The 17422-nt window shown below is 42.7% G+C and overlaps 1 long non-coding RNA gene across 2 annotated transcripts in view; it reads right to left on the reverse strand.

Annotated features, from left to right (window-relative positions):
- The window catches only part of LOC118022223, an 89401-nt gene that overhangs the window by 57076 nt on the left and 14903 nt on the right, over nt 1–17422 (reverse strand). Inside the window, exon 3 of one of the 2 annotated variants that reach the window (XR_004682422.1) lies at nt 10678–11688. The exons of the other annotated variant lie outside the window; for it this stretch is intronic. This is a non-coding gene — a long non-coding RNA (uncharacterized LOC118022223). Of the gene's footprint in view, nt 1–10677; nt 11689–17422 lie in introns of those variants that run through there. 2 annotated transcript variants of the gene reach the window in all.

The raw sequence follows: 17422 nt of genomic DNA on the forward strand, positions 1-17422 counted from the left end.
ATGGAATGGAATGGAATGGAGTGGAATGGAATGGAATGGAGTGGAATTGAATTGTCAGACACCCAATTGGTGTTGGAGAATTGGAGAATTGGTATGTGAAAATGACAAGCATTTGGTGTCAGAGGACAAAACCACACATTCGGTGTCAGAAGTGATGTAAAAAAACCCCGCACAGATAAGATGAGTAACAATGCTGTGCCAGGCCATATTGGAGCCAAAGGCAAGAGGAAGGACAGTAATACTGATCCCACCTTAATTTAAAATGTTGATATTATGAGTTGTTGGCATTAATTTTCATTTTTTTTCAGAAATAATGTACTAAAATATTTATCTTGATTACTGAGTTTCTTGGCTAATTAAATGAATCAATCACAAATGAATAAAATATGGTTAGAGTAATCAAGGAGTCTATAATGGGAGCAAAGATTAGGCTCTGGGTTTCTTATCTGAGTGAGCAGCCACGGAGAATGAGCTGCTTCACAATTAACTAAATGCCCTCTTCTAAGATAAAATCCCAGAGCAATAAGGCTTTTCTCATTTGTAGACTGTCCCACCTTCTCAAAATCCAGAATCAAGAAAGTAGCAATCTAACAAAGAGCACCACTAAAATGCAAAGGACTTGAGTGCCGGCAAGCTCTTCACTGGATATGGTCACAGCTCAGCCTGGCACCTGAGCAGGCCGTGGGTCCTGGAGCTCACTGAAGGGTGACCAGCAAGCAGCCACATGGGGGCAGCAAGACTAGAAAGGGAGTCCAGAGCAGGACCCAGAGGCAATGGACCAGATAACCCCAGGTCCCTGCTACAAGAGGCAGACATCAACCCATGGTGACACAGGTGATGGTGACCCTGGTTAAGTCCTTGTGAGAGTCTTGAAGGAATCAGCTTAGAAAAGAGCAATTCAGAGTCCACCATATACATGGTTTTAGCATCAACCTTTGGTGAAAAAAAAATTAAAAGGCATATTTCTTCCCTGTGCTTCACATAATACTCACACAGCTCTCCATTTCTGGAACTCTTGATATAAGCTTCAAATCTCTTATCGGCAATATTGGAACCGCCACAGCTTTTCTAACACCCAGAGCACCTGAAATGCTAGCAGCTCAAGTGGGCTGTGTGCGACCACGGTCTGCAGGCAGCTTGGAGCAATGGCCAACGGGATTGAGAGCGAGGGAATTCTACAAGCCAGAAGCAGAGGCTCTACAAAGAGGATCACATTTTCGACTTGAGGCCAATTGTTTTTCCAAACTATGCACTTTGGATTTTGCCACTTGAAAGATATTTTTTTCCATACCCCACTTGAAAGGATCCGTTAAAATAGCTTACTTGGGCTCCACAGTCACTTTGGATACTTGTGGAGCATCGGAAGTAATAAAATTCACCAGATTTTATGAGACGTGGTGACAATTTTATTTGATAGATTCTCATTTTTTCTAAACTGTCCTTACATGATTTTTTTCCTTCCTATATTTTATGGTGCCTTTAGGATGACTCTGAAACTTTTAACCATTTTATCTTTTCTTTTTTCAGATTGTGAAGTTGTTGCTATTTGGTGGTTTGACTTGGTTTTGCTTTAGGCTGGGGTTGCTTAGGAGTGAAGGGATACAACAGTAGTTTTCCACTCAGCTCAAATTGACAATTAAGAAGGCTTATGTCTCAGTCCCTCCACTGACAGAGGTGGGGAAATGAGGCCCTTAGAAGCAAGGACCCAACCAATGTCATCCAGGTGGTTGGTGGCAGAGGCGGGGAAGGGACTCAGCTGCCCAGCCCTGCTCTCATGAAACCACACAAAGTTACAACTGCCTGGAAGCATCCACTACAAGAGCCAGAGTTGTTGCAGGTGTTACAAGCCCCCCCTCCCTAGCAGGCTATGAGATTCCCAAAAGCTTACATGGAGCCTGGAATAGGGGCAAAAGGTGTGGACCTTAAGCCATTGCTACCTACCTCTCCAGGAAACAGCTGGTGAGATCCAGTCCTCTTCTGTCTGTTGGGCATTACCGCTCCAGTGACTTTTGAGAACTTCTTCCGCCAAGTCTACTCCACGGGCCAATGAGGGTCCCCTCAGCATCCTCTAACGGAATCCAGTGTCCCTCTCTACCAGTATCCTTTGGCTCCAAAGCACTGCCCACAAGCGCTACACCCCACACCCATCCCCTTCCTTGTCCCTAGGAAGACGCTCTTCTCCCTGCTTCCATACCAGCTGCTGCCTTCAGGTCAACACACTGGCCTCCATCTCCTACCAACGCGGAGGTGATCTCACTTCATCTCCATCACAGGGCCAAAAATGCGACAGCTGTTTGTTTCCTGGAAGTCACCTAAAGCAAGGCCAGCAGTGTTGGGCTGGTTGTAAAAAGACACACTGATCTTTTATTTCTTATAAATCACTGTTTTCGAAGGTCTTGCTTTCTCCTGAGGTACTTTCACGGAGGAGATTGCACTCTTGGTGGGGGGGGGGTCTCTCTCACAGCTCTCTCTTGTTCAGTCTGCAGTAATCTCTCTCCCTAGGTGGGCATCTCCAGAAGCCCTCCCAGCCACGACTCCCTTCCACTCACCCTCTCCACAAACCTCTGGTGTACCCTCTTCAGTAGGTGTATATAGCCCTGGGCTTTAGTGATCTCCATTGAGTACCATAAAAATCCCTCTGAGCAGAAGCACCTGCCATCCTGATCAGCTCCAAGAAATGCGAGCATAAGAGAAAACATTGGAAGGATAAGCAACTGAAATTTTCCAGTCATATTTGGCTGATGCTCATGGGGAGAACAGATTCTTGTGCATTATAGAGAAAATATGTGAAAACATTACTCAAGAGCTTTAAATTTCTTTGTACTAACTAATATTTTAAGGGTATCATATCCAAGGCAATAAATTACCCTTCGGAAGAGTTTGATGACGGGCATTCTTTTTCTACTTGCCTTAAAAATAAGGTCAATTTGTTTTTTAAAGTTCTTACTTTATGAAATAAAAGACTACGCTGGATCTTCTCCCCTCCCTCCTGTACTAGTTTCCTTTGGCTTCTGTACCAAATTACCACAAACTTAGTGGCTTAAAACAACACAGATTTCTTGTTTTACAGCTCTGGAGTTCAGAACTCATAAAATCAAGGTGTCAGCAGGGCTGCATTCCTTCTGGAGGCTCTAAGGGAGAATCTGTTTCCTTGCTTTCTCCAGCTTCTAGAAGCTGCCTGCATTCCTTGGCTCTTGGCCTCTTCCTGACATCACTCCTCTTGCCAGCTCTGCTTTCATCTTCCCAACTCCTTCTTTGACTCTGACTCTCCTGCCTCCCTCTTTCATTTAGAAGGATCCTTGTGACTATATTGGGTCCACCTGGATAATTCTAGAATAATCTCCCCATCTCAAGATCCTTAGCTTCATCACATCTGCAAAGCCCCTTTGCCACATAAGGTAACATCAAGTTCTGGGGACTAGGATGTGGATATCTTTGGAGGCCATTATTCAGCCGACCATGAGCCCTTGGCCCCTCTGACTTCCTTGACTTCCTTGACCTCACACTCAGGGCTCTCCTGCCACCCTGGCCTCTGACCCTTCTGACACCATGCCAGACACCAGAACCATCCATGGTCCTGGGCAGCCCTTCCCCTGTGAAGTCCCAGGCCCACTCCCTCTGCAACTCCAGTCCTTTACTTGGTCGTCCCCTCCTCAATGAGCCCTCCTCTGACTGTGTTGTTTATAGTCATCTCCAGACATTTGCTGTCCCCTTTCCCTAATTTATTTTTCTCCATGGTAATTAGCATCATCTAACATACTATATATTTTACTCATTTACTTTTTTTTAAATAAAATTTTTTAATTCTTTTAAAAGATTTTATTTTATTTGACAGAGAGAGAGAGAGCTAGAGAGGGAACACAAACAGGGGGAGTGGGAGAGGGAGAAGCAGGCTCCCGGCTGAGCAAGGAGCCTGATGCGGGGCTCGATCCCAGGACCCTGGGATCATGACCTGAGCTGAAAGCAGACGCTTAACGACTGAGCCACCCAGGCGCCCCTCATTTACTTTTTTTTTTTATTGTCTCTTTCAATTCTCTCAAATTTGGGCTTTATGAAGGCAAGGATTCCTTTCTTATTTTTTTTTTCTCTGCTGAATCTTTGGGCTTAGAAAAGTGTCTGGCACATAATAGATCTTCAGTATATAGTGGTTAAACGAATATGGCTGGGTCATTTATTAAGAACCTCCCAAGTCTGTATCTTTAAGTTTTATGTCTTGGGCTGGTTAGACTCTGGATAAAACACTTATCCTAACTCCTGCAAAGTGGCCAGGATCTGGCTGCCCAGTAAATTCTGAGAGCCTGTTGGAGGAAGAGGGCTGGGTCCTTGCTCTCCAGCACACATAGATTCACTTAATCCTCCATCGTGCCAGATACCTTCTGTCTTCCCTCCTCGGGGATCTCCATTCTTAGGTGGGGTAAGAGGGCAGTGTCCAGGCTGAGTGCAATGGGAGAAGAGACTTGGGGGCCAATTGCTATTCAAATAGATCTTCCACCAATCCTCCTTATCTTAGATGCATCTCACCCTTGCTTCCAGGGGTACCAGGAGCTGTCAGTTCCTAAGGCTCTGGAGGACTCTGAAGCAGGGGTTTTGTGGGTTCCCTTGTTACCTACTATTACTCACTTTTTAAAAAAATTCCTTACCACTCATTCAACTGCTTTCCAACCTCATAAGTTGGGTTGTTGTCATAAGGGCTGTTGTCCCTTCTTCAGGTGTTTATGCCTTTAGCAAATCCTTTCACTATTGTTTTATTTGGGCTTTAAGAGGAATAAAATTAGATGTAGTTCTTCCCATCATCTTTATGAGAACTGCCGCATATTTTCCTACCGTTTTGGGGCTTGGGAATTGATACATTGATCTATTGTGTGCTTTGTGCATGTTTATTATTGAGTACTTAACTTGAATTTTAGAAGAAATGTGTTTCAAATTATAGCACAGTTGGGATTAGGCACACTTCCATTTATGAATGACACCTCACCACTGAATATTCCTTTAAATTACACAGGGCATTTTTTTTTAAGATTTTATTTATTTATTTGAGACAGAGAGAATGAGAGAGACAGAGAGCACACAAGAGGGGGGAGGGTCAGAGGGAGAAGCAGACTCCCCACTGAGCAGGGAGCCCGATGCGGGACTCGATCCCGGGACTCCAGGATCATGACCTGAGCCGAAGGCAGTCGCTTAACCAACTGAGCCACCCAGGCGCCCACAGGGCATTTTTTTTTTAAATTTATCTCACTTAATCTTGTGCGATAGGCAAGGATCTAAGACCCAGAAGAATTACGTAACTATATGCCCAAGATCAACCCAGCTAGTCAGTGGTGGGCCAGCTCTCCAACATGTCTTCTGGCTTCTGACTGGACCACGTGGTCTCTCTCTTTGTCCTTTTGCCTTTCTTTTTACAAAGAAAACAAATTAGGAAAATGTGTAATGTGTAAGTTTTCATAAATGTGACACAGCACAGAAAGCTTGCTGAAAAAAAAGAGTCACATTCCTGAGATGTGAATGCTGGTAACCTCCCCACTCTGGTCCCATTCAGGGAAGACGCTGTGCGGGCCTCTGTCAGGTCGGCCGCTCAGGCAGGCTTTGACTAGAATGTCCATGTCAGGACTGCCTGCACCACACCAGGGCCTGCCGGTGATCTGGCTTAAGCGGAAAGTCTTCCCACTTGGTCTCTGTGCTTCTTGCCTGGCCTCAGAGCTTTCTGAAATCTCACAGAAAGCAGCTCCCTCCAGTCCCCACGATGTTCTCACATCTTTGCTCCCGCAAGGAGATCGGCACAGATGTTTCCCATGACTCTGAGCTCTGAGAAGTTGTCAGGGCCTTTCAATCACTCTAACAGCCTATAAAAAAAGCTTGCTGTATTTTCAGTTTTACTAAATATTTCTATAATTCAAAAATTATGGAAATGGATAATGTTTCTGTTCTCTGGGAATATATTTAACAGCTGTGTGCATACCAGATGCAAATGAATCTATAGAAATCAATTGTGCATTTTATAGACTACACTTCACATTACCCGCCTTCCCTTTTAGACACCTCAGGCTCTGCTCCTGCCAGAATGGTAAAGATGCTGGAGTGCTTTACGGGAGACAGTTTGGTTCTTAGCTCTACCGAGAGAAGAGATGAGGTTCCATCTGAGCAATCCGTGAATACAAGCACGGCTCCTCTTGCCTAAGCCAGTGCGCCTCAAGGTGAGAAGTCACTTGCTAAAGGTGATCCTGACGTTAGATATTGGAGGAAATGGTTTGATACTAACCTCCTCTAATTCCAGTTTCCACAGTTGTAAAACGGAGATACTGATCCAACAGAGTTTACTCAGGATTACATGCGGCAAATTCGGTTCCCAATGGATAGACCGGTAATTGTGTGGTGGAGAGTTGGAATGCTTTTTCGACTGCCCAACCCCTGAATTGGGGGCTGAAAAGGCCAGTCTTTGCTCTTCCTAACCTCTGGCCACTTCTACTCTATAGGATTTGAACTTACGCCAATTGCTTATGGCGACCTGACTTTGAATCTGTAGCAAGTGACACAACACACAAGGGCAACTGCAGAGTTCCGGTGGGGCGGTGGCCTCCGGGTCCGGCCCTGGCCACAGGGCGGGGTCCCCACTGGCGGTGACTGCAGCACACGAGCAGGCCATTTCTCCGTGCACCCCTTCTTGCTTCCTCCTCTATTTCTGAGTTGGTTTTGCTGGCCTTCCTACCATTCTGTGAACTACTCAGTAGCCCTCTAAGAAGTCCATTTGGGGCACAAGATAGCTTAAAACAGGCAACTTCTCTCATTTATAATTAAGAGCACTGACTATTATGTAACATGACTGTTTCTAGGGTTTGGGGGATCCTACCTTGTGCCATAAAGTTCCAAGGACATTATGGAGATCAGAGCAGAGATTCTCCAGAAAGTTGTTTGGTGGAAACCGACCACAGGTCTTATGAACTGGGTTTACCTCCTCATGGTCTCCCTTCTGTCTTGTCCCTCATACTACAAGCCTCCAGTGTGTCAAGGCCATGACCAGGCAGGGAACGCAGTCCGAAACAGTCAGGAGGATTAACAGGTGGGGCTGCCTATTAATTCTTGACTCAGGGTTTTTTTTGTAAGGATCTGCTGATTAATGAAGGTTGGGGAACCATCAGGAGACTATCGGGGTAGGGGGTTGGGGAACAACAGTCCCCGTGGTTAGATGTCCTGGACAAATCTCTATAGAAGAACTCCCACTCATCAGCCTGCAGCATCAACAAGCGCTCTGGTTCCCCAGGCAGATAAGCAAGACTTCATTTTGTGAATTCACTCATCCGGTGTTTAGACCCACACTTCAAACGGGATGACGTCATACCCTTTGGTTCCACCCCAACCTGCCTGGGTTTAAATCCCAGTTCTGCCACTTATCAGCAGTGAGACTTGGGGCAAATTACTAAAGATCTCAGTGTCCTGGTTTGCACATCTGTGAAATGGGGATAATAATAGCACCTACTTCACAAAGGTATTGTGGGGATTAGAGGCATCAGAACATCTCGGGTGCTTAGAGCAGGGCCCAGCACAGCATAAGCACTCAATAGATGGTAGCTATTATCATCAAAAATTGCTTGTTGCCAAATAAATGGTGCTTGTAGCCTGAGGACACTACTTAAAGTAACTGAAGTTACCTTACAAGATGACTGTAATTGAGTCACAAGAATCACTAACTTATATAATAGCCAGCATTTTACAAAGAACTTCTTTTACATAGAGAGTAGTGGTAGTTAAGAGCATCAGTCTTGACATCAGATGAACTTGGGTTCAAATCTTAATCTGTCATTTCATAGGCAGGTGAACTTGGGCCTCAGGTTACACATCTATGATATAGGGGTTAATAATACTTACTTCTTGGGGCTATTTTGAGGATTAAATTATATAATATACACAAACAGTGTAGCCCAGTTTCTGACACATGGAAAGCATGCCACAAATAATTACCATTTTCACAATGATAACTCCTCCAAGATCACACGACCCCTAAAAAGGCAGAAGGGCTTCAAATTCCACATGTTCCACCTAAATATATTTAGCCCTCCAAAAATGCTCCATGATCAGAATGCTATTGTGATTTCCATTTTTGGTGGATGAACTGTCAGGATCTGTCCAATTTTTTCAACCAGGGAAAGAACTTTCAGTGATCCTCAGAATTATTCTAGCATTATTTCTATCTCTAGTTGTGCCCTTTTAATGCTTCAGTTCAGGTGATCCCAACTCAGGTTATTGAGGGTGAGGAGAACAGAAGCTAATCCATGTTCGGGTGATTTTTCTCTCTTGCCTATGAGCACGTTGGCTTTTGATACCTTTACTGGATACACCCTTGTCACTCTTTCACCCTTATTTATGTTAAACAAGATAATTTCAAGCCTGGACATGTGTCAGTCTCCAGAGTGAAGAGCCATGGTTTCAGAACCTTAAATTAAAAACAGGGAGAGCATCAACAAGCGCTCTGGTTCCCATTCCATTCATCAGAAAGAACTCCATCTTTCTCAAACTCACTTTCCTGTAGTTCAGCCCTGCTTTTTCTCTGAACAGACTTGACAGAAAAATTATTTGGATGTGTTATGTGCTGTCATCTCAAGCCAGCATCCTGACGGTTTAATGCAAAATGAAATGGCAGCCCAGGAATTTCTTACGGAAACCTACCTCACACTAAAGTTGCGGGACCAAGTCTTCCCACCTGGGAATTTTAAGTAACAGTTTGACATTGCCCTAATCTTCTGGTTGTTGATTTCTTAGAGAAGGAAGTAGCCCTGGAAAGGAGGGGGAGGGGGGCAACAGGAAATATATTCTCATGTCCCTAAAGACAAGGTTATTTCTACCCAAGGAAGGAAAATCTCCCACCTTCTCCAGCGGAAACAAATTTCTCTGTCTATTCCTCTGTCTCTCTCCACCCCCTCCCTCCTTGTTCCCTCTCTCAACCCACAAAAATGCTCAAAAGAGCTTGAACATCCAACAACTCAAAAACAATGTCAGGAGTCAATTTATTATTCAGCTTTCAGGATTACTGGTTTGCCCAGTGGAATTGTCCAATATTGAGTAATTGAGTAGTTATGGCACAGCTGGTTGGCAGAAAGCCTCTTGCCTGGGACAGTGGGACTAGTTCCTAACAACTGTGAGACTTTGAGCAAGTCATTTGACCTCTCCGTGCCTCAGTTTCTTCATCTGGGAAAATAGGTGGTGGGTGGTGGGGAATAGTTGGATAATTTAGTATTTAATGATGCGAGGTTTTATAGACCTCAGCTGGGGAAATTCTGTCTGTCCCCCAAGAACAAGAACTAATAAGGAATTGTTCTAGAAGTCTTCTCTCAGAAATACGATAATTATTAGTTTATATGTAGAAACTGTGTTAGAACAAGGGATCTGCATTCATGGCAAATAAAGAGGTAAAAGAATAAGATCCCAAGTAAACTTAGTGCTGGAAGGGCTGGTAGGAATCCTCTGTCCATCCCCTCCTTCTACAAAGATGGAGCCAGAAGTCCAGAGTAGTCAAGAGTCAGAAACCCACATCCCCTAGCTCCCAGCACCCTTCTCCATATGTAGGAGGCCTGATGCTGTCCCTCAACCACCAGGGTTAGAATTACTCAGCCTGTGAACTCTTGTTCTGTTCTCTTTTTGGCAAATAGAATTGTAGGACCAGAATGATGGATGGTTTCCCATCATTGCCTTTGAGATGTTAGGATTCTCTCACGCATTTCTGTGGGTACAGAGGGAGAAACAAAGAGAATTTCCATCATTGCCTTTGAGATGTTAGATAAGACTCTTTCACTTATGCATTTTTGTGGGTACAGAGGGAGAAACAAAGAGAGAGATCAACTGGGTGTTCCTTTTAGGGAAATGACCCTGATAATGAGTCAGTGCTCTTACAGAAGAACAGACCTAGGGAAATTACTAGCTCACTTTATGTGAAGTATTCTGTCTTTACCTGGAAACTTGCCACTTATATGTGGCCTTATCATTTATATAGGACATTTTTTTTCTTCAAAGTCAGAAAAATCATTTGTGTCTCATGGAGTCTCATTTAATAATTATTTTTCCCATTACATGTAAAATTAATATGCTTAGACATAAATATGCTAATCTTTCCAGCTGCTGACCTAACCTGATTCTGTCTTCAGCTCTGAGTATATCTTAAAGTCGTGGCAACTATCATGTGTCAACATTAACTAGCCTTAATTACCTTTTTATACATAACTAAATTGTTTATTTAACTGGTGGCTGCATTGCTCACTAGGAGCGCTTATATTTAAAAGGGAGTTAAAAATCAATAAACAACCTTATGAGTTAAACAGCAATACAATCCTGAGATACCATTTTGCCAGGTTTGACATATATAGCAGCCCTGAAGGCTGCTTAGAGCCATCAGTTAAATAAATCATCTGTTGTACATTGACAGCAAACAGAGAAAGGAAAGTTCTACTGCATTTGACATAAGAAGAAAACCAAATTCACAGCTGAGAGTGGGAGAAAGGTAGAAAAGTCAGTGTGCTAACTCTTCCAACACCTAACTGTTCCTTTTCTATGGGGTTGGAAATGAGCCAAAGTATCAGCTAAATCGCAGGCAAAATATTTTAATCATATAAACCTTTAGACAACACAATTATAAAAGAATATTTGGGAGGATAAAGATTTAATTCTTTCTTCCTCGTTTTTAGCAGAAGGATGTTAGCTCGTTTTGAACTCTACCCCTTTGGGGTACTATTTTAATAAAGGACTGAATTTATCCAAGTACCTAGCTTTAAAAAATGTGGTTCCCTGTATTTTGAAAACCAAGCCAAGAAACACAAGACTCATAAAATCCAACCATATTAAATGACGGTTCCTTTTTCCTTAATCCACCACCACAAATATCAATTAAATGTAATTATATTAAATGGGTTCCCCCGAGAGCAAATAAAGATCTGCCAGGACACAAATTGCTACCCAGGTGAACAATATATAATTTTCTTGAGTACACAGACAAATACAGATGGTATACTCCAGAATGTAATGTAACAAATGTGTGTTTACTGTAACATATACATTTATTTATTTATTTTAGCTACCAAATGGCAGAGGGCCAAAAATTACTAATAAAATATATGAGTTTTTCTTTCTCTTTTCTTGGATGAGAGGATAAATATTGCATTTTATATTAATAATTGCTAATTAAAAGGCTATTAACCTGAGACGATAATAACTACACAGACTCAACTAGAAACAAATGCCAGAAATGAATTTGCAAGGTTTGGTTAAAAAAAAAAAAAGTTAAACTGATTTAAACAACTATTTTTCTTATTAAAAACAAATGTTTTACTGAGCTTGCTAGGAGAGGAAGGAATGAATCCATAAATAGGAAAGTAAAACAGGTAGGATAGAACGTATTTTGTTAGCTCTTTTAGGAGCTAATTATTCCACTCCTGTGGAAGTAAAAGAGCAGAGAGAGAGGTGGGATGAACGAGCCAAGGAACAAAACAACTTTCACAATTATGAAAATGAGCTGCCCAACAGATGTCGAAATTCAAAGATCTCAAGGCATATTTCTCAGGAAAGGTTTTTTTCTCCTTCTGCAGGAAAAATGAGCAAATGCCATGCTCAGGTTCTTTTTCATTATATGATATGTAAGGTCTGAATTTCTTCTGTTAGATGTTTTCAGGGATGGAAATATAATTCATTCTCGGTGTTGTATGGAAAACCCTGAAAAATAATCAATTTAAGATTGACCATGCTGATATGTCAAGTATTTTTAGTCTCTGCCCTTTTTAAAGTAATACAAATAATTATCTCAAAACAGAATCTTGGAAGCAAAGGCATTTTCCTTTCCCTATTGCTCACTCTCTTCAGATTGGAATCCCTGCTCCCCCCGCCCCACCCCACTGACTTCCATAATAAGAATATTCCACTTTCAAACCTAGGAAGTGCTATTATAGGAAGGCAGAAGTTGGGGCTTTTGAACCTATTTCATCCTCAGCTTTCTCAGCTAGAAAATATCAGAAGTGGCCGCTAAGCACCCTTCAGTGATTCTATGATTTCCTATAAAATGTTAAGTAATATGACCTTGACATAGGACTGATCCTGATGAATTTGATGTTGCTAATTAAGTAGCTGTGTGCTCTTACCCTCTTCAGGGCCCAGGGTAACCCTCGGGTGTCACTTTCACGTGACACTGGGCTTGAGGGGCTCTCCTCCCTCCCATGGATGCCCCTCCAGCTGCCTAGAAACACTCCTTAGGGGTTGGGGTGGCTTGGCTCTGTTGAGCTAGTCCTGGGACAGTATGAGGACCAGAAAAGTGGGATCGTTCACCCGGACTTGCGGTCAGGTGGCTGCCCTTTTCACCAGGCCAGGCTCGTCTCCAGGAGGAATGGGCAGATGGACCCCACAAGGATCCCTTTCCCCTTCTTCACCTATGTCTTCTCCAAGACACCGCCTGCTCCCCAACGTCAGTACCCAGACCTCCTTATTCACCCAAGTTTCTTCTTTACCCTGTTAGGCGTTACTAAACCCCAAGCTTCCTGTTCTGTCTTGTAAATAGTAACCACCTCCTCAAGTTGGTGAGTTTTAGCTTTCCTCTCCTGCCCAGCTCTGCAGGCTGGTGGGAATCATGGAGGGAGCTTCCATCCCAGGACAGCAAGTGAAGGGAGGTTACAGCATGGTTCTGTCTTCCTTCCTTCCTTTCACCCTTCCTACCTTACTCTACCTCCCCACACTCTCTTTCATTTCTCTGTCCCCTCCCTCCCTTCCTTCCTTCTTTTTGTTCTTCTTTTTCTAGGGATGTTACTTAATCTTAGAAATATCACTTAATCACACTGCAGTTCATGGCACATCATCTACACTGGTCCAAGGAAGGCTACTCACTTGGTACGTTTGTTCCTTCATTCTCCCTTTGCTTCCATTCCCTTCTTTTTCCCTACTCACACTGGGAAATAACTGTAATAGTTAATACAAATCCTCTTGTTTGTATATGCACTTTTAAGATTCATAAGCTACTTTTCTATACATGTCTTAATTTATGTGAGTGGTATTATATTATACATCTCATAATATTTCTTATAAATTGTCACTCAGCCTCTGATGCTTAATACCTTGCCTGTTGCTTCTACCAGCTACCTAGCATTTCGTGACATATATTCAACACACGTCTCCTGAGTGGTGACTGCCTCGACCTACCTTCGACCACAAACAGCACTGTAATGAACATCCTCGCACTTTTCTCCTTATTGACAGTTGGGAAATTTTATCTGGGACAACTACTCAGGAATGGAATGGCTTAATTTGACCTACTACTGCCAGGTTGTTCTCCAGAGGGGCCATGCCAAGTTTTACACCCACCTGTGGTGCATAAATGTTCCTCTATCCCCACCTCCCCAACAGCATCTGGGCCCTGGAAGCAATTTAATGAAGAATGATTATCACAGTTCATAAAGTGGCTCGAATCTTCTCTACATTCTCTGGTCCACTGCTTCCAAAATTCTTCCCAAATTTCAAAAAGAATAATGTCCTACATCTGTGTACATACCAGAGATTTTATTTTTAGAAAGAATGTGACAATATTATTATCAAACTGCAAAAAGAATGGAAATAAAACTGCATTATCCTGGTCTAAGAAGTCCCCAAATGTCCTACACTACGAAAAAATCAATGATATGCAAGGCTCCAGAAGAAATGCATTAGGGTCTACTGGCCAGTTTGAAGACGTAGCTGAAAGATGGTCTCATCTGGTAATGCTCTCATCCATTAGGTCTTAGTTTAGTTTCATCCCAAAAGCTACTCCTAACCTTCAAGGTAAGATAGGTGCCTCTCCTGAGTGTCAAGCCTGTTTGCTGTCTGTCTTCCACCCTAGGCTCTGTTGGGCAAACTCCGTAAGAGTTGTGCCTCCTGTTTTGTTCATCACTGAACTCTAGTGCCTAAAAGAGTATCAGACACGTACTGGTCATGAAACAAATATTTGTTGAATAAATGAACGCATAAATAGGTAAAATGATTCTGGATTACCAGAGACTAACACAGTGCTTGATCCGGAACTTGAGTTAAATAAATGGATAAATGCACAAACAAATGTCCATGTCTATCCCTCTTGTTCCATCTCCCCTTCTCCCCTTTGGGCTCCCCCATCATATATTCTTCCTTGAGTTTTTGCTAGATGTCAGGACAGGGCAGCAACCAGCAGAGCCTTAGCTCATGTTGCTATCAGCTGCCCCTTTCTCACTCCAGGATATAAGGTGTTGGGGAAACTAGAAATGACTCATGCTCATGGAAAAGTTGTGAGACCCAGGGAAGGAGTGAGAATAGCCAAGAGGTAATACTCCAATTTGGTGTGCATGAGCATACACACACCTTCCCTGCCCTCCCTTCCTTTGCCTTCCCACCCCCCTCTGACCCCCTCTTTTCCCTACCCCTTCTAGGCTTTATCCTTCATGACAGTCTAATGAAGGGCTGGTTTGGAGGTGGAGGTCCCCTGATTACACACAGATCTATACGTGTACATACCAAAGAGAAAATGCATATCATCATATTAAGACCATTTGTTTTCATATCTATACATTTTATAGTGATCTAAAGTTGACAGTTTCTAGGCATAGTTTTCCCGAAATAAGCCTTCCATATTTTTCCTGGATGTGAAAGACCGTTTTCACAGCCAGAAAAGAGCACTTGAGAAATTCTTGGGGACTGAGTGGCGCTTCGGGCCATCTTCCTTGGTTAACAAGAAGTGAATAACTCGTCTTCAATTGTGTTTCTACCTAATTAAAATCAGCAAAAGTGCCTTTTGAATCAAAGCCATCCCACCCAAGCTATTTGGACCAGAGAACTCAGACATTTGATAGCTCAAGCCCAAGCCAGTTGCATTCCAAATATGATAACACATTTGCTTGTGCAATACAGTCTGCTCCATGTTTTGACTGAAGGTCTGTCACCTCTCTGCATCAACCTAGGCTTTCACACAGAGATTGCAATGGGACCTTGACAGCACAAATCATGGGGCCCTGCCACAACCTTCACTTTGCAATTACTTTAAAAGAGCATTTATGCTAAATTTATGTTCCTTGAGGACACGGCCCATAACTTCCAGCTTTTATCATAGGGTCTTACCGATATAGTAAGATATCAAGATTGGTTGACTTATTGATAAAAATTTTAAAACTCAAATTAGTCCTATTGTTCATGTTGGTTCCTCCTTCTTAGGTTGAGGACACTCCCATTGTCTTGCCCTACCTCTGACAAAATCCAGGTCTAAGAGCCCCACTTCCTCTGGCATGAGATCATCTTGGGATCCATAGAAGGAAGGAGCCATTTTAGGGCAAAATAAATAGCCTCCATTTTCTATAAACCAAGTTACCTAAACCAGCCAAGAGAATTTCTTCTAAAAAGGAAAAAGAATATATTGGACAAGGAGATTTTTTAGAAGACCTTCATCCTTGGAAAATAAATAGGGTTTTATGTTTCCATGCCACGGAATTTTCTCTGAATGACCTGCGCCAGAGGGCATTTCTGTCTATAATTATATAGTATGAAAACCCTCAGTAACACCACTTCATGAAAGTGTTCAGCTGTGCAGGCACTGCCTTCTAGATACTTAGACTTTTTGGAGAACAAAAGGATGAGTTGGTTTGGGCCAAGTGACTTGGGTACATTGGGATGAATCATGGGATGTGTCTTCCAACTCTAGATGATTATAGATGTCTTACGGAAATGTATCTTGTAAGCCAGGACATAAATGCCATCAGAAATTATTTTTGGAACAAAGCAGGGAATACATACACAACACTACATTCTAGATGTCCATATGCTAGACCCGAATAAGGGAAGACCTGAATGCCTAGAACCTCAGTCTGACCGAAAATAATGCCTAACATTTATTTGGCAGTTATCACTGTTTTATGACACTGTCCTAAGCACTTTGGATATATTAACCTATTTCATATTATTACTATCCCCATTTCACTGATGAGGAAACTGAGGCACAGAGAAATTAAGCAACTTACTCAAAGTTACACAGTTCAACCAAGGCATTTGGTGCCAGGGCCTTTTTCTTAAAAAGGATTCTATATTACTTGCCTGATAGACAGCCTGGGCTCCAAGGAGGCCAACAGAAGAAGCACAAAGCCCAGCTCCTGCCTACCAGGACCTCATCGTCTAGGGAAGAAAATGTTATAGTGGCGCTTCTGGACAATACAAGTGTGGGGTGCACATCCAACAGGCTCAATCCCCTGAATAAAGGGGAAGAGATTCCCACCACGGAGAGAATGTCTCTGTGGTTGCTACTTTGGCATTTTCCCATAATTTTAATGAGTAATTCCACTGACTTGGATATCTCATCTCATGAAGACCACCCCACCTGACTCTGGAAGCTTCTCCAGAGTGCCAGCCCAACCCCACTGAGAGCAAGGCCTGCATCCAACTGCCTGCCCCCTTCTCCTTCCCAGCCCCACTTTTAAAAGAAAATCTGAGTTTGTTTCAAGAATTTTAAAGTAAATGTTTTCAATCTACCACAGCCTGTTTACAAATATGAAGGTATTCTATATTTTTCCCTCACTTAAAGTGTGCCTGTGACAACATACAATGACCAGGACTTAGACAAAAAATATATTAAAAGACGAATATTGACGTATTTACTCTACAAAAATACAGTTAATTCCTCTATAGAGCAAGCTTCCTTCGTGGGTTTAAAAATATGATTCAAACTCCAACCCCTCCCCTAAGCTCTGCCATATACACTCCATGTTGTTTCATTTTAAGTGATTCCCCCCACACACCCAGGAACACATTTATTGTGTGTTTACTACATATGGTTATCTGGGAGCTTATCAGCAGAATTCTCCCCAACACCTAAAAATATGTAGAACAATCAAAGTTGAATACAAGTGGTTCTATAAACATTGGAGTCCCCATCACCCCCTTATTCTTGGCACTCTGGATAACTACGTCCACATCTCCCTTGGGCTCTGGATGAGCACATGAGCTTGCTGCTGAAAAGAAGAAACTGCTGTTCCAGTTACAGATCAGGGCTGGAATGAGCGCCCTGAGTCATAGCTGCAACCCACAAAAGAATATTGGCTTCGAGGAGGCGCATCAGAACTGACAGTTACCTTAAGGTAAACAATCTGACTATAACGTACAGTTTTATGACCCCAGTAAGTGACTTCCACTCTGCCTCACAGGTGTTACGTGCACATTTTTTTTCTTTGTTGAGGAAATTGTAATACCCTACTCTTAGCACCCCAGAATCCCCTCTCCCGGAGAGCATATTAAATGACTTTCCAGTTTCCAAGGCTTAGTTAAGAGCTCTGTAAAAACAACTACATATTTTATTTTACACAGGCCATTGCTAAGCATGTTGACTGATTCTCTCCCTAAAAGCTGTTTTCAGCCAGGAACCCATTCAATTTCACATGAAAGGAGTTTTAAAAAGACTGCTTTTTTTCTTCCTTTCCTT

This window comes from Mirounga leonina, unplaced genomic scaffold (genome assembly GCF_011800145.1).
Source record: "Mirounga leonina isolate KUSES-001 unplaced genomic scaffold, KU_Mleo_1.0 Mir_176, whole genome shotgun sequence".
NCBI classification, from domain to species: Eukaryota; Metazoa; Chordata; class Mammalia; order Carnivora; family Phocidae; genus Mirounga; species Mirounga leonina.